The following is a 23,312-nucleotide window of genomic DNA, read 5'->3' on the forward strand; positions in this document are numbered from 1 at the left end:
TGGTGGGTAACTAAACTCTTTTGTAACCACAAGTGACAACATAGCGAAATTTATACACAAGTGAGCATAGAATGCTTTGAATAAAAATATGCAAGATAGCTAATGTTTCACTGATGACTTACCGTAGATCAATGGTATAGTTTGTCTGCTTTGGATGGAGATAAGGGGCTGGTGGATTGGGCAGCAGCACCAACAAGTATTTCTCCAACCAAATGCTCCCTAGCTGCACAAACATAAATCCCTGTATGCTTTCTTTGTTTCTTGTGTGGTGGTCTTTTCTTTCATTGAATAACATTGTGTAATTCTAACCGTTCTCATCTTTGCAGATAATAAATGATTTAGGCTTTTCAGGCTCTTTAACTCTGTGTCTTATATGACAATGACTGTCTCAGTAATCCTGTGTGTTTATAGAGTATTTTATATCAGTTTTGAACGTGGCTCAGCCAATCATAATCAAGGACTGTCTATTCTATAATTAGTATTATCTCAGACTGTCAGTATGTTTCCTCTCACAGTCTCATTTCTTAGAATCAGTGTTTTTCTTACATTTGTTAAACAAAATTAATTCCTGTTAAATACATTTCGTTTCTTTTAGTTAGTGATTCGCATGTGTCTCAGAGCCGAGCCATAACAGGTGATATATTTAAAATTGACATCATTAAAGACTCGGGTATCATCGTGTTTTCCCTGTAAGTTAGCAGAGTTTTGGAATGAAACCCTCATTCTCTGTCCTGCTTTGCCCTCCCTCTCACTCTTCTCCTCCTCCTCCTCCCTTTTCCGCTGACATTTTTCAGCTTTCCATCCTCCCCGCTGTGCCTCTCTGACTGTGCCAGTGTTGTCCTCCCAGTGAGTTTCTATCTGCCTCCTCTCCTCCACCATCTGTTTCTCTCTTTCTGTCTCTTTTTCTCTCTGCTTCCCCATCGCCTCTCTCTTCCTCTGTGTCTGCTTTACCTCTTCGGCCTTTCTATTCTCTCCATCTGTCTTCCTTCCTGTCACCTCTGGATCTCCTACTTATTCTCTCTTCTTTCAACTTTTGCTGTTTCTCTCTCTTTGTTGCTGTCTCGTATCTCTCTGTCTCTCCATCTCTTATCTCCATCCCTCTTCCTCCGTTGCCTTTTTAACACCATATGATAGACTCCTTTGCCAGTTGGTGTCTACTAATCCGTGGCCTCGGTACACATCTATTTTTTCTTCTTCTGTTACTGCCTTACACACATTACGAACATCTTTAGAGCACACAGACCCTGCTGCTTTCTGTGTGCCTTCAGCTTAATGCATATGTGCTTACATTCTTAACTTGAGCCTGACAATATACTATATTACTGTGGAAGCATATTGATTTTCCCATGTCTGCCATACTAGACTTTCTCTCATTATGCATCTCCCTCTCTGTCCCATTATCATACCTCATTTCCACCGCAGCTCTCAATCCCCTGTAGAATAAAGTCATCATGCATAACATAAGAAGTGTGCATGGAATGATATATTTCACCATTGCTAATGTAGCACACACACACAACCAGCCACCTGCTGTAATTCCCTTCTCTGTCTTCTTAAGGCAGCTAAAAAAAACACTTTCCCACAACTAGACAGCAACACGCACACACAAACACACTCCTGCCCACCTCTTTCCGTGTCTTCAGACATGTAAGAAGTGGGTCAGTAGGATGTTTGACGTCCCACACACCTCTATACACACGCACAAACCCTCACAAACACACTCACAAACACTGCAGCTGACTAACAGCAGGGAACATGTCTCTCGTTTCCCCGTAACATCCCCATCATTCCACCACAACCTGCCTAATTAGTCCCACAGAGTGTGTGCACACTGTCGACGATCAGCCGGTCTGTCTCTTATGCCGGTGTGTGGGTGTCTGCTTAAGTCAGCTTGTTGCAGATTTGATGTCTTTAAAGATGCACTGGAGTTTCTTTTTTTTCCTCCCCATGAATATGACAGGTCCTGTTTATAATGATGACCTGTATTTGCATTGCGGTTTTTAAAAACAATAACACATTATGCTGACAGCAGCAAATGAAAGCTACAGAATGAAAAGATGCACAGTGAAAATGTCAAACAATTGTAAGGTTTAAAGGGCTTAAGAGAGTGTTAAACATTCAACAGGAAGAACCAAAATGCTTAGAAGCCTGTCAAGAATATACATACAGTGCGTTCTTAGTGGTCTTTCACTGAATATCCTAATCTGTGCCCCATTTGTTTTGACATAAATGACAGTAATAGATATATAAATGGTATGTGACACTTTTTTGATAAAAAAAAAAAGTTTTACTTGATTTTCTGTGCACAGTGATCTGTTTTTATGCTGTGGTTGAAGGCATTATGTTTTCGGGTTGCCCATCAGTCCTTCCCATTCTTGTGAACATCATATGCCAAGAGGGGCTTCAGGAAATTTCTTCAAATTTGGTTCACTTGTACTCAAAAATGAACTGATTAGAATTTGGTGGTCAAAAGTCAAGGTTTTACTGACCTTGCTCATTCTCGTGAATGCGATATCTCAAAAAGGCCTTCGTGAAATTTCTTCCAATTTGGCACCGACATTCAGTTGGACTGAAGAATGAACTGGATAGGATTTGGTGATCAAAGGTCATTCCATTGGTGTAGTGGTAGTTTATGAGGTGGGTCTACTATTAGGTAGATGGGTAGAGTAGTGAGGAGGAAAGTGGGTATTCTCTCTTATATATCCTCGTGGCTTTTTGGCTGGAAGGTGGGTATACTGTTAGCCACCAGAAAAAGAAGTGGGTATACTCTGTATACTTGAGTAAACCCTCCACTACACCACTGGTTGCGTCCGTCCCATTCTCTTGAACCTGATATCTCAAGAATGAAATGATAATGAATTTGGTGGTCAAAGGTCATTTGTCCTCACAAAACATGTTTATGGCCATAACTTAAGAATTCCTCCACTAATTATGACAAAATTTCACACAAATGTCTAATAGAATAAAATGATGAAGTGATGACATTTTATATGCAAAAGGCCAAAGGTCAACTTCACTGTGATGTTCTGCAAAAAACACTTTTCTGGCCATTACTTAAAGTCATATCTCAGTAACAGAAGCAGAGACATTCGGTCAGATACTAAACTGGTGACTCTAATGTTATCCACCTTGAAACTGTGCTGATTATGTAGCTCTTTTGTGCTGCTTGGTTGAAAATGTGTGTAAAGCATCTATGTTTTAGAATATGTTGCTTTGTTCCAGCAAAGCAACATATTGACATGACTGTCATGACATGACTGTCATGGCTCCATATGAGTCTGGACAGACATGGAGATAAACTGTAAATGTAACTTTACTGGTTTGTGGAGGCACACAACCGTGAGGCAGTAATTCTCGCATTTATACGGTTATGTCTGCTCTTTTTTTCTCGTCATGTTAGTTAACTTATCACCATCAATAGTCATCACCGCTGTGCTTTTATAGCTCTTTATTGTGGGAGCTGTACAAATATGTAGACAAAGAAAATCACAGGGCTGTTGTGAGGGACAAATGTCTTGCATGTTGTCTGTTTGTTGCCAGGAATCTGTTTGAAGCAAGATGTGAGAATCCCATATTGTTGTTTATGCTTACAGATCAAAGCTGACTTACATATGTGGCTTTGGTAAATAAACCTTGTGAAGCATGTACAATGATAAGTACAACACAGTAGTGTGTCCTGTCTTGTTATTATCTTTCCTTTTCCTACTTGAGTGTCAACTTTTGTTGTTGTTGTTTCATCCACCAGGGAGTGCTGAGTCCCTGAGTCAACACACTGCATTCTGGGATAGTCTGGAACCCTCTCCATGGGCTGTACCACCTGCTGACAAACCAGGGGGGTCTGGAGGAGTTGTGTTGAATGAGGTGAGATTGTCCCTGCCTGCATTTAAATAATTCCAGTTTTGCTATGTAGGCTGGTTTTATGAATAGATGGAGACATATCATGTTTTTAGTCTAGCTTTATTTGAGGTTGTTAAGCTCAAGGACAGTGGTTCACTGCGTACTGCTGAATCATTACTGACAAACTGCTACCTTGTTGCTATTACAACCTAAAAGCTGCTAGTCTGACTATCATGTTTAATCTGATGTTATTAGTTCTGACATCAAGGACTTTTCAGCCCTTTGTTTTCTTCATAGCCAAGAATCTTGCTTTGCTGATAAACCTGTCACCCTGGTCACAGCCCAGATGCATGTTAAGTAAAGTGCATTTGATTTTATGTGAGTGAAGCTGCAGCTAATCACATGCACAGCTTCGAGTGAATGAACCAAGGTTTTCCTCTGCGTTGCTTTGAGATGGTTCAAATTAATGACTCACTCTCATAATCCTCATCCTCTGTCTTGTAATATAATGGCTCTTTCTAACCTGTGTATGAAAGTTAAAGAAAACAGTAAGAAAAGATAAGAAAGTATCTTTCAGTTACTGAAATGAAGCTAAGTTTGTTTCCTGCATGTGTTGTTATAAGAGGAAAGGCAATTTTTAGGGTAAAGGCCCAGACACACCAAACCAACATCAATAATGTCCTGTTGTGTCACTTCATGTGGCCTGTGACTCGGTCAAAAAGTTTCACCTGAACACATCGCAAAGACTACAGCCAACGGCCAAGAACATGTAAATGTGAGAGGAAATAACGCTCCTTAGCAGCAGGCGGGGGTAGTCTGTATTCATCACTGAAAAAGGGAAACCAGAAAACGGACAGGATAGATTCAAGATGCTAGTTAGACAGTTAGACAGCACATTAACAACAGGATCAGATATCAAGAAAAGAAAGGATATTTACCATGCCTTAGCAAAACAATATCTCAAACAATTAAGAACTGTTTCTGCTGAATATCTCAGTGGCTAAAAACTCAGATCTTACTTAATTAAACGATTTTGTTTTGATCTCACACTCTCATAAATTTGTGAAATTTTGTTTACTTTACTCACGTCCATTTCTCATCTTGTGCACAGAGCTAAAATGCCAATCAGAGTGATTTCATTCAACCTAATTCACATTCAACATGCTGAACCAGCCAAAACAAAGGGGCCGACAAGGGCCAACTAGTGCCAATTGTGTGGGATACACCGCCAAAACTGTAGGGCAACAGACCCTTACTGACTGCCCAACACTGACCAATGGCCGGCCATGGCCTGGTGTGTCAGGGCCCACAGGGGGAAGCTAGTCTACTTAGTGACTGTGTGTTTGTTTATTAGACTGTTTCTGAGCTGTGTGCAATATATTTTCATGCATAACACCTTCAGGAGCCAGTTAGTGAGGGGTCTTCTTGCAAGAATGGAAGCCTTATTGGCAGTGCTTGAGTGTGAAAAACACCCTATAAATAATGTCTCTGTGAGGCCTTAGGAAGGGGAGCATGTATTGTAGTTTATCACTCCGTTTCTATTCATTACTTATGTGTGTGTTTAGATATCTAATTTCTACACATGTTCATTGATGTCTGCCATTCTTTAAATTACAAACGAACCACAAGCTACAACCGCTTTGAGTTTCCTCTGAATTACTTGCAGCGCAAATAGTCTCTTTTTTGTGGTATTATTTATTCCCAGAGGAGAAATTCTCTTTTCACTTTCTCCCCTTCCACGGGGAAGTAAGATCGCAGGGTCAGCTGCAGAATAGCACCTTTAGAGCCGCTGGCGATTATCTTGCTCGCAGACATTTCTGCAGAGCAAATGCTCGAGGTCAAGGATTTGAACTCTGGCCTTCTGGTTGATGGATAGTCTCTCTATTTTGTATAAGGCTTTCTTCCCACGGGTTGAAGAAAATCAATATGAACAAACATTTAAGCAAAGTTTTTCGAGTTCTCTCCCCCCAGATTTCCTTGCGTGTTTGGAGATGAGTCTTATTTTCCACTCTCCTCCTTCCCTGAGGGACACTCTGCATGTCTGTTTACTGCTGTCGTGAGCAATAAACATTGGACACGGATGACTTTAATAACAAACACTAACCAACCTCCACCAGGAGCCTGCACACAGAGTGGAAGATTAATGTTTGACTTTACTAGAGTGTCAGGATACTAATTGGCAGGTTAAGTCTCAAGGCAGCACTGATCTGTCCAGCTATGAGCTAATAATGCATCACAAACTAATTAAAAACATTTCATTATTGCACAGCACAGGCATCAACAGTGCAGATATTAAAAAGTATTAATGGGTGAATGTTCTGAGCAACGACCTGAACTGTTGAGAAAGGCTGAAAATCTAGAAGTGCAGTCACTGCTAAATTAATTTCTCTTTTTAAAACTTAATTTTTTTAAAAATTTTTTTTAACTTTTTTCTGCATTAATGAGTGATACAATTTAATTAGGCTAAGAGAAGAGTGGCTCCCAAATTCGTTGATGGAATAGTTCACCCCCTAAATGACTATTTGTACATTCAATTCCTGTTTCGTGGAATTTGTGAATAAAAACATTGTTTTTCTTGCATGCCTTCAGTGAACAAATAATTCAAATACAGAGAAAATTCTTGATGTATTGAAGTCATAGGGGTCTGCATTTAACAACAGAAAAAATATATAAAAACATCTGTTTACAAACTCTCACATGGCTCTTGCAGTATAATTTAAGTCTTATTCATCCAGTTGTACTCTCAGTACTTCACAGACAGATGGTCCATAACAGTCACAGGATGATTAATTGATAGACAAACGATCATTTGAGTGGTCAAATATTCTTTCAAGGCAGCTTAGTCACAAATATTATTAGTTGGTCAAAATCAGATCTGTGCAATGCTTTGTTAAAGTTCTTTGAGATGCAGATATTTGAGAAAGAGAAAAGCACTTCATGTTCAAACAACCCTAACATGCCATTTTTAAAAGAAGTTTAAATGCCTCATTCTAGGTGATAACTCATTGTGAACGATTTTAGAGTAGAAACCATGCTGCTGCCTGTTGTTCTGTTGCCTCAACACTGGGCGCCTCGCAGTGGGTGTGCACTCTGGTCCTCGCCTTAAACAGACATACTTACTTGAGTGAACTGCCACATGCTCATGTATGTACACATTCACAGACTGAGCACTCTCATTCACCCAACAGGAGCAGAGAGTTTGGAGAGTGCTGCAGTTTCCCTGCTGGAATCTGTCTGTCTTTCCTTCTCACTTTCTTTCTTTGTCTGCTCCTTCTATCTGCCACCTGGTTCATTTCAGTTGATTTCAATGAAGCTTTATTAGCGTGACATACTTGACCAGAAAGAGAGAATTCTGTTTTTTTTCTCTCAACTGAAATTCAAATGTGCTTTTTGGCGTGATTGTGTATGTACAGTACTGCCAAAGCATGTTGTACAAGGTGTGCAATGGAAGTATGATAATTGAGAAAATGTGCTTCTTTCTGTTTGCTTCTTTCACTGTGCTGATTGAAGTGTGTGAGGCTGTTCTTCCCTCCTTCACACTATCACACTCTTTCTTGTTGAATCCAAAGAGTAAAAAGTGTGAGTGCCTGAGTGTGTGTGGGTGAGGGAGAATGTAAGAGAGTTGGTGCTATTCTTGGCTGGTTGGGGAAGTCTTGGCTCCCTGGCGTATGGGAAAAGTGCTCTTGGCAAGTCTCAAACCGAGGCATTCCTTTATGCTGTCCTCTCGAAACACTCACACACAGAGACAGATACACAAACTTGTTTTTGTCACTTAGGTGGACTTTGTATTATCCTCTGAAGGCTTAACCATAAACGCTACATGCTAAACCGAACCCTTACATTAACCAAAAACCAAAGACTTTACCCTTAAATTTAATGGTTTACCTTGAGTGGACACGACCCACAACATGAGTAATAGAAGAACACACCCACACACAAACACACACCTACACACACACACACACACACACACACACACTAAAGGGACTCAAGGCTACATTTACATGGTCCTGTAGTTCGTTGAGTTTTTGCTTCTTTTTTCATTCTGTCCTTAGAAGCATGCTTACTCACACACATACACACATGCAAACACACACACACACGTGCGCACGCACACAGAGGGGAGAGAGAGTAAGTGCAGTCTCAAAAGAGAGATTTCTAGTAGTACTACATTATGCCCCGAGGCCCCAAGCCAGAGTTTCACTGTCACTCAGAAGCACACACGCACACACACACACACACACACACGCACACACACACACACACACACACACACACACACACACACAACACACACACAGACAGCGTTCCGCATAATATCCTCAAATCAATTGCCTAAGGAGGGAGGTTGTCTGCATGACTTCTATCAGCTAATAGATCTCTTAAGTCTCTTTCTCGATGTCCCTTTCACTCTCTCTTTTCTCTCTCTCTCTCTCTTCCTTTGTCCCTCTCACTGCAGTGCCACTACAAGGTGACATCACTGTCTCTCTCCATCTTTTTTTCTGCTCCTCCATCTTGTTATTTTAACCTACTCTCTTTCTCCTCTTCCACTTGTCCTTCTCTCCTCTCCTCTATTCATCCATCCCTCCCTCCTTAGTCCCTCACTTGTTTCCTATGAATTTTTTTCCTCAAACTACAAACGTGCACAATGTCAGTGGTCTTAAAGGCAAAAGTTGTGTTTGGCACTGAGTCAGGGTCAAAGGGTTTTATGCACTGTGTGTGTGTGTGTGTGTGTGTGTGTGTGTGTGTGTGTGTGACTGCCACAGCACCTAAAACATGTTATTTTCAATCCATGAGACAGCTGCATGCATGCAGAAGAATTTTTGCCCTCAAATGTTTTTTTGTCAGTACACACACACACACACACACACACACACACACACACACACACACACACACACACACACACAGCACTCGCTGGTCTTTCCTTAGTTTGAAAAGGTCCGCCCAGAGAATGTCACCAAAATGGAATTTCCTTTCATCTGTGTTTGTGTCTACAATGTGTGTGTGTGTGCGTGCGCATAGGAACTGCTGAAAATAATGATGTTGAAAGAAAGTCAAAGATGAGTGAGGAAAGTGAGAAAAGCACTGTGAAGTGTGTGCAATCAGTGTGTCCGTCTGTCTGCTCTCTTCTTGTCTGTCGCTGCAAACTCACTCAAATGTGCTCAAGTGTGAGTGCACACTTGAATATTTTAACAGCAGTCTCCATATGCAAGATGATTTGTTAAGTCAGGGGGCGCTGGAAGGTGCATAGTTAACCACAAACATAAACTATGGCTCAGCTAGTTAGTTACAGAATTTTGTAATCAAGATGCAAATAAGAGGAATTATAGTTATATTAAAAATTATATTATTATTTAAGTATTAAGGAAAATTGATTATTTCCTATTTAAGATGAGTAAATCTTTGTTTTTATATAGTTATTTAATTTTTTTTTTTATATTTCACAATTTAAAGTCATTTACTGTTTAAAGTTTACTTTTCTCATATTTACTGTAACTGTACAAAGTCCAGTGTGTAGGATTTAGGGCCATCTATTGGCAAAAATGGAATAGAGTATTCATAACTATGTTTTTGGTAGTGTGTAATCATCTGAAACTCAAAAATGTTGTGTTTTCTTCACCTATATCTACATACAGTAAGGGTCCTCTCAGTAAGGGTATTTTACTGTCCGCCACCAAATTCTTCTACTCGCTTGGCACTCGGGAGAAGTTTCAGATCTGCAGCCTCACCACTAGATGGCACTAAATCCTACACACTGGACCTTTAATTGATTTTGTTTATTGTTTAGCTATTACATGTATTTACTCTCAGTAATCTTAAAAACAAAATACTTGTTTACATTATTTGTTCATAGTATAGACCAATATATTAACATCAGTATTAACCTCATAAATTCAGTATCAGTAAAGCCCTAAGTGGTATCACATTGATATTTTCAATGTGATACCATTTAGGGCTTTACTGATGTTTGAATGTAATAACTATAACAACTATACTGCTAATTAATACAATAACTTAACTATAATAATATTAAGAAAGTGCAGTAATAGTCAGTAAATCACTGAAAAACAGATGATATCACTTTAATAGGATTTAGACAGAGACATAACTCTATTGTGTTTAGATGTTAGTGCTTTTTCCTGTTTGTTTTGATGAACTCTGTTTCAGATCTGTCTCCTAGGAATGACATTAACTGTATATACAACTATTTCAAAACTGCAAAAACAGTTTTGGGAAAAGGGTATGCTGAGCAAATTACGTTTTCTATTAACATAATGAGGAAATGTTACTTTTAACATTTTATTTGCAAGTTGCAAAAATTTTAAAACTGAATAAATCAAAAAAATGTTCACTGAAAAGGTATTAAAGGTGTTTTTCAACAAAATAGGCCAGTCTCCAACACAGTAATCACTCATACTGTAACCAATATTGCAGTCTTTTCTTAACCTCTACCACTGTGCTTTTGTTGCCTCAACCTAAGCAGAGAAAGAAATCTGAATGCAAACCAAAATTCTGGTGCTGAGGTCCTGAAATCTGTACGCCCTACTTTCTCCCTAAACACACCTCCTTACGAATTCATGCTGTAGATAAATGTTTTGTTTTGTTACCTGAAAGAAAAGTTGTCTTGAACATAATACAGGCAGTGATTTCGTTGCTACAACGTCATTAAGAAAGCAATTTTGTAACATACAAACATAATTTCTACGAGACAGGTTTGTCTGTGTGCATTCATTTCAAACCCAAATGTATGAAATTACGTGGGGTCTTTATTGCATATTATTTTTTATGTTTCTTTGTCCCTGCAGGACTCTTGTTAAGTGCACACAGTGTGTTCTCTCTGTAGTAGTTTAATGTTCGCACCGGTCACATTTGACATCTTAATTTTCCGTCATATTTTCGCGACTTAAATCATCCCTTTGTTAGTGGCATGTACAGTACATGCTGCACTCTGTAAAAATCAGCGTGGCTTTTCAGTATGATTATATACATTTGATTGTATCGACTGAATGGACGTTTATAGGGGTCTGTGTATTTTCTCAAAGTCTTTTCATCATGCAGCTCTTGGCCCCAGGAGCTGGACACACTGCTGGGCAGCATGCAGACACCTGTGGAGTGTGTTGTGATTGTGAGTTTGTTTGTTTATTTGTGTGTGTGTGTATGTGTGTGTGTGTATGTGTGTGTGTGTGTGTGTGTGTGTGTGTGTGTGTGTGTGTGTGTGTGTGTGTGTGTGTGTGTGTGTCTGGCTGTGGAATTTGTTGTCTTGATAATGGCTGAGTTCGATTCGGCTCCGATGTGTGTACTGCATGTGTGTCCTGTTGAGTCTCGGGTTTTGGATGTGTGTTTGTGTCGAGCAGAGGCCTTTGATGATTTTGTGCAAGTCTGCGTGCTCAGCTAGTGCTGCTGCCTGTCTGACATTTTTGTCCTTGTGCCTTTTGAAAAGGTGGAACACATTATTCCCAGACAAGGACGCATGCTGAGCAGTCGCCCACCTCTCCTTCATCCACACAATGCCCACCGCCATGCCCATTCATGCCAATTAGTGCCAGTCTGCCTGCCTATGCCCATTACAGCTGGGCAGTTCACCTTGAGCGCACATAACAGTGTGGCTCTCTGCCCTAGATGTGGACACATGCAGGCACCATAAGGAAACAAAAAAGGTTTTGCTTCTCAGTCTTTTCTGACATGAAAGAGAAAGTAAAGTGAGTGTGCTGCTGGCAAGCCAATAAAGCAGCATTAGTCTACAGTTGTGTGTTTATTACCATTTGTCTCCACAGGCATTCTGTTTAGCGCTGTGCTCCCTGCAGCACCTCAAAGTTGCACATCCCACACACCTGTCAGCCCGTCCTCAACCTGACATCAGCCGAGAAATTATCACACTCACGTCATCTGATTTCCTGCTTGTGTTTCTCTCCCTGTCCCACCCACATGAAAACATCATAGGAGTTTAAAGATGAGGTGTGATAAACATTTAAGAGGATTTGCTTTAAATGAGCTTTACAGATAGACTTTTTTTTTATGTGAGTACTGAGTGGTTTATCATCAGATTAATCAATAATGAATAGTGTGAGTTGCAGCCCTATAGCTAAAAGAAACAGGGTTTGTCTGACTATTATTATAATAATAAGAAAAAATGCTATTATCACAATCAGGATTTAGGGGGATCTATTGGGAGAAAGGAAATTTAATATTTATTACTATGCATGGGCAGATTATAAGACAATGGGCCACTGGGCACAGAGATACAAATGGCCCCACCGACTCTCATAGGAGCAAGACACAGTCAGTTTCATGTGACTTCATGTGACTGCAGTTCCTTTTCATCACTTTGTGGTCTTTTTGAGTCTCTTTTTGGTCGATGCGTGTTAATATGAATGATACTTTGCAGGCTAGTACATTGTATCGTATCGTATTGTTAAGGTCAGGGGTGCACCTGGGCCTGGGCCTGTGCCTGGTAGGCCTATTCAGTAATCCATGTTTTCATCAGTAAATAAGCACCTAAAACAAAGGCTATTTTTTTGCCTAAGATTGAGCCCTTCATGTCTACATTGCGAGTGGGTCTTCCTTTATTGAGTTCTCTATGTTGTTGTACAGTAGTTTAGAACAGACAAACCAAACATATGCTCTAGAGAGGGCTTTTGCCCCTGCATTTATAAGTTACCTGAAAGTCAGAACTGAGGTGGGTGTATAGTTGGTTGCAATTTGCTGCCAAATCCTACATACTGCTCCTTTAAATTTCAAGTAATGTTTAACTTTGTCATCCAAATTGAAAATTTACACAAAATATAAACTTGGCCCTTTGGAGAAATATTTCATTGTTCTTAATTTGCTAACTGTGCTATCAAAGTATGTACAAAAATCTGACTTGTAAATTCTCTGTAGCTTATTACAATTTTTTAATAGTAGAGCTGTAGCTGTAGCGGTGTACTGTGAAACTGCCATGGTATGAAAATTGACAGTTATCATACTATGTTAATCTGCTTGTCTATGGTTTTAAGAAACAAAACAAAATGACAGTCTAATCTGTGTGTGTGCATCTCCTTTTCTCTTTGCCTGTCAGAATTTTTAAAAAATGCTTCCATTTAAAAAAAAAAAATGGTTTCAGGTTTCATTACATTAAAGTGTTTTTCAACCAAAGAAACCCCTCTGCTTTTATTCCTTCGAGGGTCATTGTTACACACTGAAACTGTGATATTTTCTGAGACAGCTACCGAGCTGTGAAAATCTTACACAGTTGCTACCCTACATGTGAGGCTCCTATGTTGAAGGACCAGACAAAGAGGTGATAGCTGTGTGGGTAGAGTGAATGAGTCGATGGTGTAATGATGAATGGAGTTCGAATTACATTTATCTCTCCCTTTTCTTTCGCTCTTCTTTTCTGTCCTTTACTTTTCTCTTTCCCCTTTTTTCTCCCTGCTTCTGCCTCTCCTCCTACAAGTCTCCCATACTCCTTTTGTGCAGTAACACACATTCTCTGAACAGGATTATAAACACTTTTTTGAAATAATATTTGGGTGTTTATGTCTGCGTTTGCCCTTGAATGAGTGTGTTGGACTTTTGCCTGCGCATTTGTGTGTCTGAGTGTCTGCGATGGCTGCTATTGTTTGTGTGTGTGGGTGTTTGCGAATGCATGCTTTGTATGTGTGTTAAAATGAAAGAGTGAGAGAGAGAGCACCAGTTCATGTTTGCGTGCACGCGCGCGCGTGTGTGTGCACATGTGCACATCTGAATGCAAATTTACGCATTTGTGCGTCTGCGTGTGTACTCAGTAGGATTATACAGCAATAGAGGAGCTTAGCAGTGATTTGCCCATCCATTCCAGTCCCTCCCTAATCCTGCACACACACAGATACACACTCACACATGCACACTTCTTTGTATGTGTGTGTGACTAGCAGGGATCTAATAGTGTGTGTGGATTAGTAGGTTTGTGAATGGGATGTGGCTTGGGCTGAAGTAGCACACTACACTGCCAGCAAGTTAACACAGCCTGGCAGAGGGTTTGTGACAGAGGCAGAGAGGTGAAGGGGTACGCAAAGTGAGAGATATTTGTGTGCACGATGCATGGGGCACTGTTGAAACAATTATGTAACGATTACAAAAAGGTTATGAATGATAGATTGTGAGGAGAGAGTGGACATGATGTGATAAAGGTGTTGTAATAAGGGCGTGACTTTGTAAAGCCAGCCTTGCAGAGTTCATTTGTGGGTGTTTGTGACCATTAGATGGCTCTGCACCTGCTGTCTCTCTCACACTCACTCACACTCACACACACACACACACACACACACTCACTCACGCGCGCACACACACACACACACACACACACACACACACGCACACACAGACAGATGGAAAGACATGGATAAACAAGAGAGCTGAGACTTTCTCCGACAGAGACAGATAGATGGATAGTGTGTGTGCGGTTGTGTTGTCGTAACCACAGTGTATTTGAAGTCTGTGGGGGCGACTGAGAGAGTGGGGGAGAGTCAGTATCTGTGTGTGTGAGAGGGAGGGAGCCGTCTGTGATATGTATATAGGTGTGAGTATATATAGAAGCTTTTCATCAGTTTCCTTAGTGACTGGCTCTGGCTGAGCCTGTTTTTCGGAGAAAGACAGAAATGAAGAAGAGAGCAGAGCTGAGGATGATTTTACTGTACTTAACAATACATTAATTCCTGTTGGGAGGTGGTTATTGACTGAGTTTTGGTGTCATGAGTTAATAATTATTTTGCCTGTATCATGATTGAAACTCACTTTAGTCAGCCCCAGTGTCCAGTGTCAAGTAATCAAATATTTAAATTGCTTCATCAAAGAATTATTTTTCAAACAATGGGCTATAAAGCTAAAAAATGTCTGAAAATAGGCTATGACAAAAGAAGACGTTCCAACTGAATGAATGTTGTCTTCTGCATTTAAACTTTTTACTTAAAAGAATATTCTCGTGTTACCCCTTTGTAATCACCAACATTTTCATTCTAACTCAAATTTAGTTACTTTGTTCACAGTAACCAATCACAATTAACTTTATGTGACTAGTTACTCCCAGCACTGATAAAGATGGATGACATGACTTCTCAAAAGTGAAGCCAGAACATCTTGATTGACCTCTGGTGGCTGGCTGTACTACAGGTTATTATGTAGTCCTGTCACCTACAGATTCTGCATAATTGCAATATCTCTTTATGGAAAAATTTGGGATGTCACCATTCAACAAGTTTGCCATGATGTTTTCATACCCAACCATATTAAAGAGGCCTTAGTGAATTCATTTGATACACACAAAGTCTATCAGTCATGAAGTGGAGATGTAAATTGTGAGGAGGTAACAGCTTTATAAGCCCAGGGACTATAAAACATGGATTTCACTGAAGTGTTGACATCTGATATTACCAAATTATGATCAAGTAGTGATATTCTAGACATTTAGTGATGATCTGCAGTTATTTGCATCCAACCAAAACAGGTCTCCTGGTGAAAATGCTCAGACATTGGGGAAAAAGTGAATAAACTAGATATTTATGTGGTTCTAGAGTATGGGTTGGAGTTGGAGGTTTTCAGAAATGATGGAGGGGTGTTGAAGTGCGGCCTCCTTGACTGGACTGAGATCGTTTTATATGTAGAGACAGACCAACTGAACAAAAAGACATTACTGAAACAGGGCTAAAATCACCATTCAAAGAAAATGTGTTTTCTTATAACTGATTCTCTCTTTCCTCGTCTCTTTGTGCCTGTTCTCCACCCCCTCTTGCTCTCTTGCACTGCTTTCACTTGACGGCAGATTGTAAACAAACCCACACAAATGAATTATGATTAAATGCCGAGAGGCTCCAATTAGCTGCCAAGGCAACGGAAACAACTGTGAAACAAATACACCGTCTCGTCTGGTGTACTCTCAGTCTCTTCTGATTTGGCTTTTTGTCTGTGTCTCATTCTTGTGTGTTTATAAAGTATCTCTGTCTGTGTCTTTTCTTTACTTTTGCCCTCGTTGTTCTGTCTCTCTGCATCCTTGTCTCTTACTGTAAGCTTTAACTTAGACAATGCTCTTTTATAACTTGTTTGCAATGTATTTGAAACACATTGGTAAAAGATATGCTTCTTTTTACTGTTATAACTTTCAAGAGTGCACCAGCAAGCCCTATATTTCATAATAGAAATATATGTTTTTAAACAAGTGCGTGGTGTCGTTTCAAAACAGGAAGGAAATTTTGCGATTTGTTGGCACGGTGCTGTAGCAAATTAGGAACTGTGTCTCCAATATGAGCAACAACAACTAACAACGTTGAGCATTATCTCCAGAAAGTCAAACTTCCCCATCACAAATTTCAAGAAGAGAAATAAACAATGTGAAACATCATTGCTCTGAGTGCTTATCACCCAAAATGCCTTCCAAAATAAAATAAAAAGAGCACAAAGAACACTCAGATTACTACTTTTCAATCCTCTTATCCAGCCGACCCTTTCTGGACACAGTTTGTTAGTTAGTTCTGGGCACCAAAAAGCAAACTTTGAAATATCTCCTGCCCTGCAGTAGTTAAACACTCCATGATTATCCAACGCTGAACATCATGATTGATATCAAGCTGACAGGAAGACCAACCAACACAAACAGGATGTGTTTTTAGTGCATGTTTAGACCCATTTGGTCCAGTGGGAATTATTACAGTTCTGCATTGGTGTGTGTGTGCATGTCTATGTGTGTGTGTGTTATCATCTCATGAGTGAGTGCTCACTTCTTCTCTGTGCGTGCTTCATCTCTTAGCATTGAGGAGCACATTTCATCTATATTTACTTCCAAATGGTCTTTTAACTAGGTCAGCTAACTAACGGAAATAGACTGCTGTACGCTGTCCGTGAGGGAATCAGTCATGACATCTAGTGGTGGAAAGTGGGAAGTGCAGCCTCGTGGAATCTGAGGATAACACCTACTGTGCCTGCAATAGAGGAAAATAGATAGTGGCTGATCTCTTTGTTCTGTAATGACAAAAGAGTGTGCTTGCACATGTGAGAGTGGATGGATTTAGTGTAATTATCTGCATGTATAATGGATATCTCTTTGACTTTTATCTCTAGACGTTTAATGCGTCATACTTATGCATGTTTCTGGGGCTTTTTTACACACATTTTTTTGCACATTATTGCCACTTTCAATGATTTAGCCACTACATTAAAACTTTTTTAGTGTTTCTTTCCACGTCAATAAATATTTTTTGAGTGCCTGGATTTTTTTTGTCTTTTTTCCAAGGGCACCCGACACGCTTTTATGATCTACATTCGATTACACAGAGCAACTAGTCATCTTGTTGTCTTTCTGTCTGCTCCACTTAATCCTGAAACGATTTGTCAACTAATCTGATTGTTGACTGACAGAATATTAATTGATAATTTGTCAACATTTATCAGTAAAAAGTGCCATTCAGTCTCTGGTTCCAGCTTCTCGAATGTGACAAGAAAAGAAACAATTTGAAAACATCCCCCTGGACTCTAGAGAATAGTGACAAACTTGTCACCATTATTTGACATTTTATGGGCCATGATTCTTCAGTAATTTGATAAAAAAAACTAGTTTAATAATCGTTTCAGCCATAGATACATGCATATCTGTGTGTCTACAAGAGTTGTCCATGTGTCACTCTTTCATGTACTCTCTCTCTCTATAATCTCTACTGCTCACTCTCTCCCTCCCTCTTTATCTGTTCCACACTCCCCCTCTCTGCCCTTCTCACTGTAACAACCTCCCACCCTCTCCCTCTCTCTCTCTCCCTCCCTCTCCCTCTCTCGTTCTCTTTTGCTGCTTGTAAGCGGTCTCTGGGCGTGCAGCCAGCTGGCGTGTGTGTGTTTTTTGAATGAATACCTGATGAAGTTGGCCGAGCGAACCGTGGGAGGGGCCCTCTGTATGTGTGTGTGTGTGTGTGTGTGTGTGTGTGTGTGTGTGTGTGTGTGTGTGTGTGTGTGTGTGTGTGTGTAGGGCAGACAGTGTGAGAGCTCTGGCTCACATTCAGCCCCTTGCATAATACACGTTGGAGCTCTGCATGCGGGACTCCCTCCCTGTGGGCGTGTGCAAGTGTGTGCTACCAATTTTATGTGTGTGTGTGTGTGTGTGTGTGTGTGTGTGTGTGTGTGTGAGATCACCTGAGTGCTGTGTATTAGTGGTAGTGAGGGAGCTTCCTGCCTCGCTGTCAAGATTTAGGTGTGTGTGTGTGTGTGTGTGTGTGTGTGTGTGTGAGAGAGAGAGAGTGTGTGTTTGGGGAGGGGGGGTGAGAAAGGCCGAGAGCAGTTTGTAGCACAAGTACACTGAATCAGCTCGGGATTTTCCGCTTGAGGGGGAGAGAGGGAGACGGAGGGAGAGACTCAGGGTGCTTTACAAGGGACACGGCAGAGCAGGAGAAGAGAGGAGTTAAAGGAGGAGAGGAATGAGAGGGGGAGAGAGAGCATGCAGCAGGAGTGGGCTACTCCTGCTACCATGGTAAGTACACTTCACACAGTTTTGCGCTCGCTCTGAATGAAGTGTGTGTGGGAGCGAGAGAGAGAGAGTGTGTGTGTGTGAGCTTGTCTTGTTCTATCACAGTATGTCATTTGTAAGTGCGTACTGCGTCTGCCCTAGTTTCTCCTACAATCGTCGTTGCTTGTTTCTACCATTCGCCCGTCGTCCTGAAGTGTCTCCCCTCCCTGCTTCTCTTCTGCGCTCACATTTCTCTCATTCCTCCCTTTCTGTTGGCTCTTTTCTTTCTCAGGCTCTCCCTGACTGTCTGTCTGTCTCCCCCTTCGCCACCCACCCACCCTCAGGGTTGTTGAGGGGTGAGAAAGTGCAAGTCATGCAACGTTGCCTAAGTGTTTGTTTTCCAAAAGAGACTCTCGCTCTCTTTTTCTCACAGTCATTTGTTTCTCTCCAGCTCTCTCTCTTTGTTTGTGTAACTCTTAACCACTCTCTCTCTCTCTCTCTCTCACTTGCTCTTGCTTCCCTTTTTCACCCCTCCCTCTCCTCTTCCCCCTGCTTCTCTAACTCTCCGTCTCCATCTCCATCTGTCAATGGCAGATCCTCCATTACTCCCTCACTATCTGACCATACTCCCGTGTGTGTGTGTTTGTTGTTGTTTGTGTGTAATCACTAGCAGAGAGTGACAGGGAATAAAGTGGCAGCCTTGTCAGAGTTCCCAGTCTGGCAAGGGTCCCCATACTGTGCACGCCACACGCACACACGTATGCAGACGCAAACACATGCACACACACACACCCACAGGAAAGAAAACTACAGAGAGACATAGAAGAAATAGAGAAGAAGAGAGAGACAGAGAAGTATAAGCCTGCAGCAACACTGTACTTTCCAGTTGATCTATATTTAGCAGTGAGATAACACATCACGTTGGACTTATCCCTTTGATCATGATTATGATTATGACTGGGCAATCATGCACGCACACATACAAACACACACACACACACACACACACACACATACAACAGACATACATAGCAAATTCACAACAGTTTTGATATTATTAGAGCATTTATGAGAGGCCTTTTGTAGATAAAATGTTGGTTTGAAGATGGAAGATGGTTGGTTTGAAGATTAAATAAAAATTCTGTGACTGCTTTGCCTATTTCTCCTCCTCAAATGTTTTCCAAAACTTATTTTAGTGTACTGTTTAGCTGTACAATGAGAAAGTCGGTCCCGTTGTGGGGGTTGCTTAGTACTTTGGTCAACTGTTCCCAACATGGCTGTCAAATCACTAACTCTCTCATTTTACAGGTAAACAGTGCATTAAAATATCTGTCTTAAATAATTGTGAACAGTAAGAAATAGTTAATGTAATAACAGAATCTTGATTCATATTGATCAGCGTTGCCTGGTTTGACAGTTTGACCAAAGTTGACAAGCAGTGACATAATTGACAGCAACATTAGAGACTCAGCGCCTCTGCTTGTTTTTTGTTTTTTGGTGCACTGTGGTAGATTTTAGGTGAATGCCAATAGAAGCAGTTGGACATGATTTTGCATAGACTATCTATCTCATGTACTTTTTTTTAGAATATTATGACAGTTCCAGCAAACATGACATAAAGGTATTTTCATAGAAGTTTATGACTGTAGCCTTTAAGGGAAGTAACATGGATTTTGTCAGGGGACGGGACATATCACCATATGATTACACAATAGCTTTTGCTAAAAACTAAAGCTGCAGAGTTGATAGCATCAACAAAAGCATCAACAAAAGCTCAATACTGGTTGCTTAGAGATGTCCCGTAGAACTGTGAAACCCAGTGTTTGTGTCTCTGAATGTCTGTTGCTGCTGTAAACAGTTCATAATTGTAGTAAATGACTGTAGTTACAGTGCTGTCGGCCATACCACTGGCGCCATTTCCACAGGACACCCCATTACTGCTTGAAAAAAGTAGAAGCATTTATAAATTATAGATTTCCATATAAGTTAAATGCATCAGTTAGAGAGTATAATGTGTATAAGTGTAACTTTGAAAATGTCATTTTTATACATAATTTATACATGAAGGATTGGTTTGATTTGTGTCCCTGTGGAGTTTTAATCACAAACATCAGACAGTATGAATACTTCACAATTCATCCAGTAGAGGCTACTATGTATCTGTGTGTGTGTGTGTGTGTGTGTGTGTGTGTGTTTGTGTGTGTGTGTTTGAGTGTGAAGGAAAGAAAGGATGACAGATACACACCTCCACTGTTTTGACCATAGAAGGACAATAGTATAATGCACGAGTGAACGATTCAGGTTACTGACTCACACATGCTCACACAGACTGTGGTGAGGTGGATCATTGTGTTTGTGAATGCATGTGTGTGTGTGTGTGTGTGTGTGTGTGTGAGTGAGAGAGACAGAGAGAGAGAGCCTGAAGCACATGGAGGACAGACGGCTTGGGTTACGGGTCATCTGATATCAACACACACATTCATTCATTCTCACTCTCTCACACACACACACACACACACACACACACACACACACACACACACACACACGCTGCAAACTCAGCAAGATTCAGGTGGCATAGCTTTTCAGTGAATGTGTGTTTGAGTGTCAGTTTCAGTGAAGCAATACGCTCTCTCTTTTTGCAATGTAGGTCAGTTAAGCTCCCCTCTCTTTCTCTCTCCCATGTGTCCCAAGCCTTTCCTCACTCCCTACCCCTGTTCTCCCATCTTTTTTGCATTCCTGCTTCTCTTTATCCATCCCTTGAATCCCTCTGTCAATTCCCTTCAGTCTTCCTTCATTAACTGGGCTGTTTTTTTTTCTTTGTTCAAAATACTAAAGTTTTCTGACCTGCGTGCTCGAAGGGTTAATAAAGAGGGAATAATGCCCGCATGGAGTCTTGTTCTCTACTTTCACTCCATCTCTCTCCCCAGGCGCCAACCTTTGAGTCAATCCTCATACATGCTTATGCTAAAGTGCCCAACTTTACAGCAGAAATAAACAACTCTTACAAGAAACTGTTTTGATCTATATAGCTTGCTCTTGTAGCTGATTTATGATAGTAGTACAGGGGTTAAATTTGTATATAGCTATTAAATGTTTTTAAGGCTTAAAGTTATGCATAATTTAAATCGGCTGCTTTAAGTGACATGTTGTCAATGGATAGTGTCGTCAGGCTCTCAGTCAGATCCACACCTTGCTCCTCCACAGCGCCACCCTCTCGTCCAAACACGGTCACTTCCAGCTCCAAAAAGCAGACAGAATTTCAGACTAGAGGCTTCTAAATATAACTCCACAAACCAGTAGGTGATGCCATGGTAGCTATGTCCATTACAGTCTATGCTTCTCCCTCACTTTCAGCACAGTTTCTTTATTTTCTTTCTTTCTGTCACTAACACTGCAGGATAAAGTAGAGAAGAGAGTACCATAGTTTGAAAGTTCACATTTTCCCCAGGATTATTGTATGTGTATTTGTTTGAATGTACTGTATGTTTGATCTGCAGTATTTTAGTTACTAAGCTGCTCTTATTAATATTTTCATATTAACGATGAATCAAATGACTAGGTGACCCGTCTCTTCACAAATTTAGTGAAAATAGATATTTTTTTGCATAATTTTAACCCCCCCAGAAATGATTTTAAAAAAAGATGGGATTTTCGTTAGGGTCTGTACAAAACAGGCACGTTCCCTTTCTTTTGAAATATGATTTATGGGCGAAGGAATCTGTGTAGCACCACAGTCTTTCATTTATGATATATTGTGGCATGTTTTATCTTTACCAAATAATTGCAGCTCCTATAATTTTGATCTTGCACTTAGCCATAGTGCAATTTTGATAATATGTCAATAAATTGTGCAGCCCTGTTAAATCCCAATGTCTCTACCTTCACAGCACCAAACAGCAAACAGAGTTAGAGACAAAGTGGTGAACATAACAGCATTTAGCTGCTAAAGACCCAGATATTTCTTTCAGAAGCTGGTTGATACTGACATAGAGCTTAAAAGGAAGGTGAATATTGGTCTCACATTTGTTAAGTTTGGTATATCAACTTCATTAAATACATCAGTTATGTTTGCTGCTTGTTTCTGCTGCCCCCATATGGCTAAAAGTCAGTTATTGCAGGTTAAATTCTTATTTTCCTACTTTGAGCAAATTTCCTATCATATACTGTACCTCAGCAGCCTCGCAAGATGACAAAACACTTGTGTAGTCATATACACCTCCTCTGTTGCAAAGACAATCTTGCTAATAGCAATTTCTGCTTTTTTGCAAACACTGTAACAATAACAGTACAATGTTTCCCATTACACAATGCCTATAATATTTCTCCTGATAGTCTCAGGAACCCTTTTCACATGCCAGAGTGAACTGTCAGAAATACTGTGCCCCGCTCTGAAGATAAAAGCAACCATAGATGGCAGCATGAACAGATCTGCGGCTGATGTACAGACACTGTCAGTGTTTGATGTGACAGCTGATATGAAATGTCTCTGATCTGAGAGCTCTCAGACACATAATATTTCTCCTATCTCAAAGTTTTAATTTGAGCAACAGCTTGTTGAATATGAGTTTGGCTTATTTTCTTTTAAATCTATCTATACTGACTGTATATTTTGACACGGCGGTAACAGAACGCTGAATGAGAGGCAGTACAGGAGAGACAAGTAGGACATTAATGTGAAAGGATGCCAAGAGAGAAGAAGCAAAGAGAGACAGACGATTAAGGACATAAAACCAGTAGATGGAAGAATGATAATTGAGAATGGAGTTATGAGGAAGGAGAGGTGGACAGGCTGAGGCAGGAGAGGAGTCGAGCGGAGGTAGAGTGAAGGAGGGAGAGGCAAAGAAGAGTGCATCTCAGTGCTAAAAGCTCACCGATCAACACACCTCTGAGTCATGCCTGCTTGATTGAACAGATGGTGCGTGCTTGAGAAAATGTGTGTGCTCACTACAATAAAACAAAGCCTGTATGTGTGTACGCTAGTGTTCTTGTGCTATATGTGAATTTGCATGTGTGTGTGTTTACTCCTACG

General features: G+C 40.5%; 1 protein-coding gene across 2 annotated transcripts in view; it reads left to right on the top strand.

Moving 5' to 3' along the window:
• The window catches only part of atxn1a (ataxin 1a), a 119,586-nt gene that overhangs the window by 77,629 nt on the left and 18,645 nt on the right, over positions 1 to 23,312 (top strand). The window contains exon 3 of one of the 2 annotated variants that reach the window (XM_042505915.1): positions 3,746 to 3,861. The gene's annotated coding sequence lies outside the window, so the exon portion shown is untranslated. Of the gene's footprint in view, positions 1 to 3,745; positions 3,862 to 18,121; positions 18,305 to 23,312 lie in introns of those variants that run through there. The other variant, XM_042505916.1, reaches the window with a different exon arrangement.

This window comes from Plectropomus leopardus, chromosome 18 (assembly GCF_008729295.1).
Source record: "Plectropomus leopardus isolate mb chromosome 18, YSFRI_Pleo_2.0, whole genome shotgun sequence".
Classification (NCBI taxonomy): Eukaryota; Metazoa; Chordata; class Actinopteri; order Perciformes; family Serranidae; genus Plectropomus; species Plectropomus leopardus.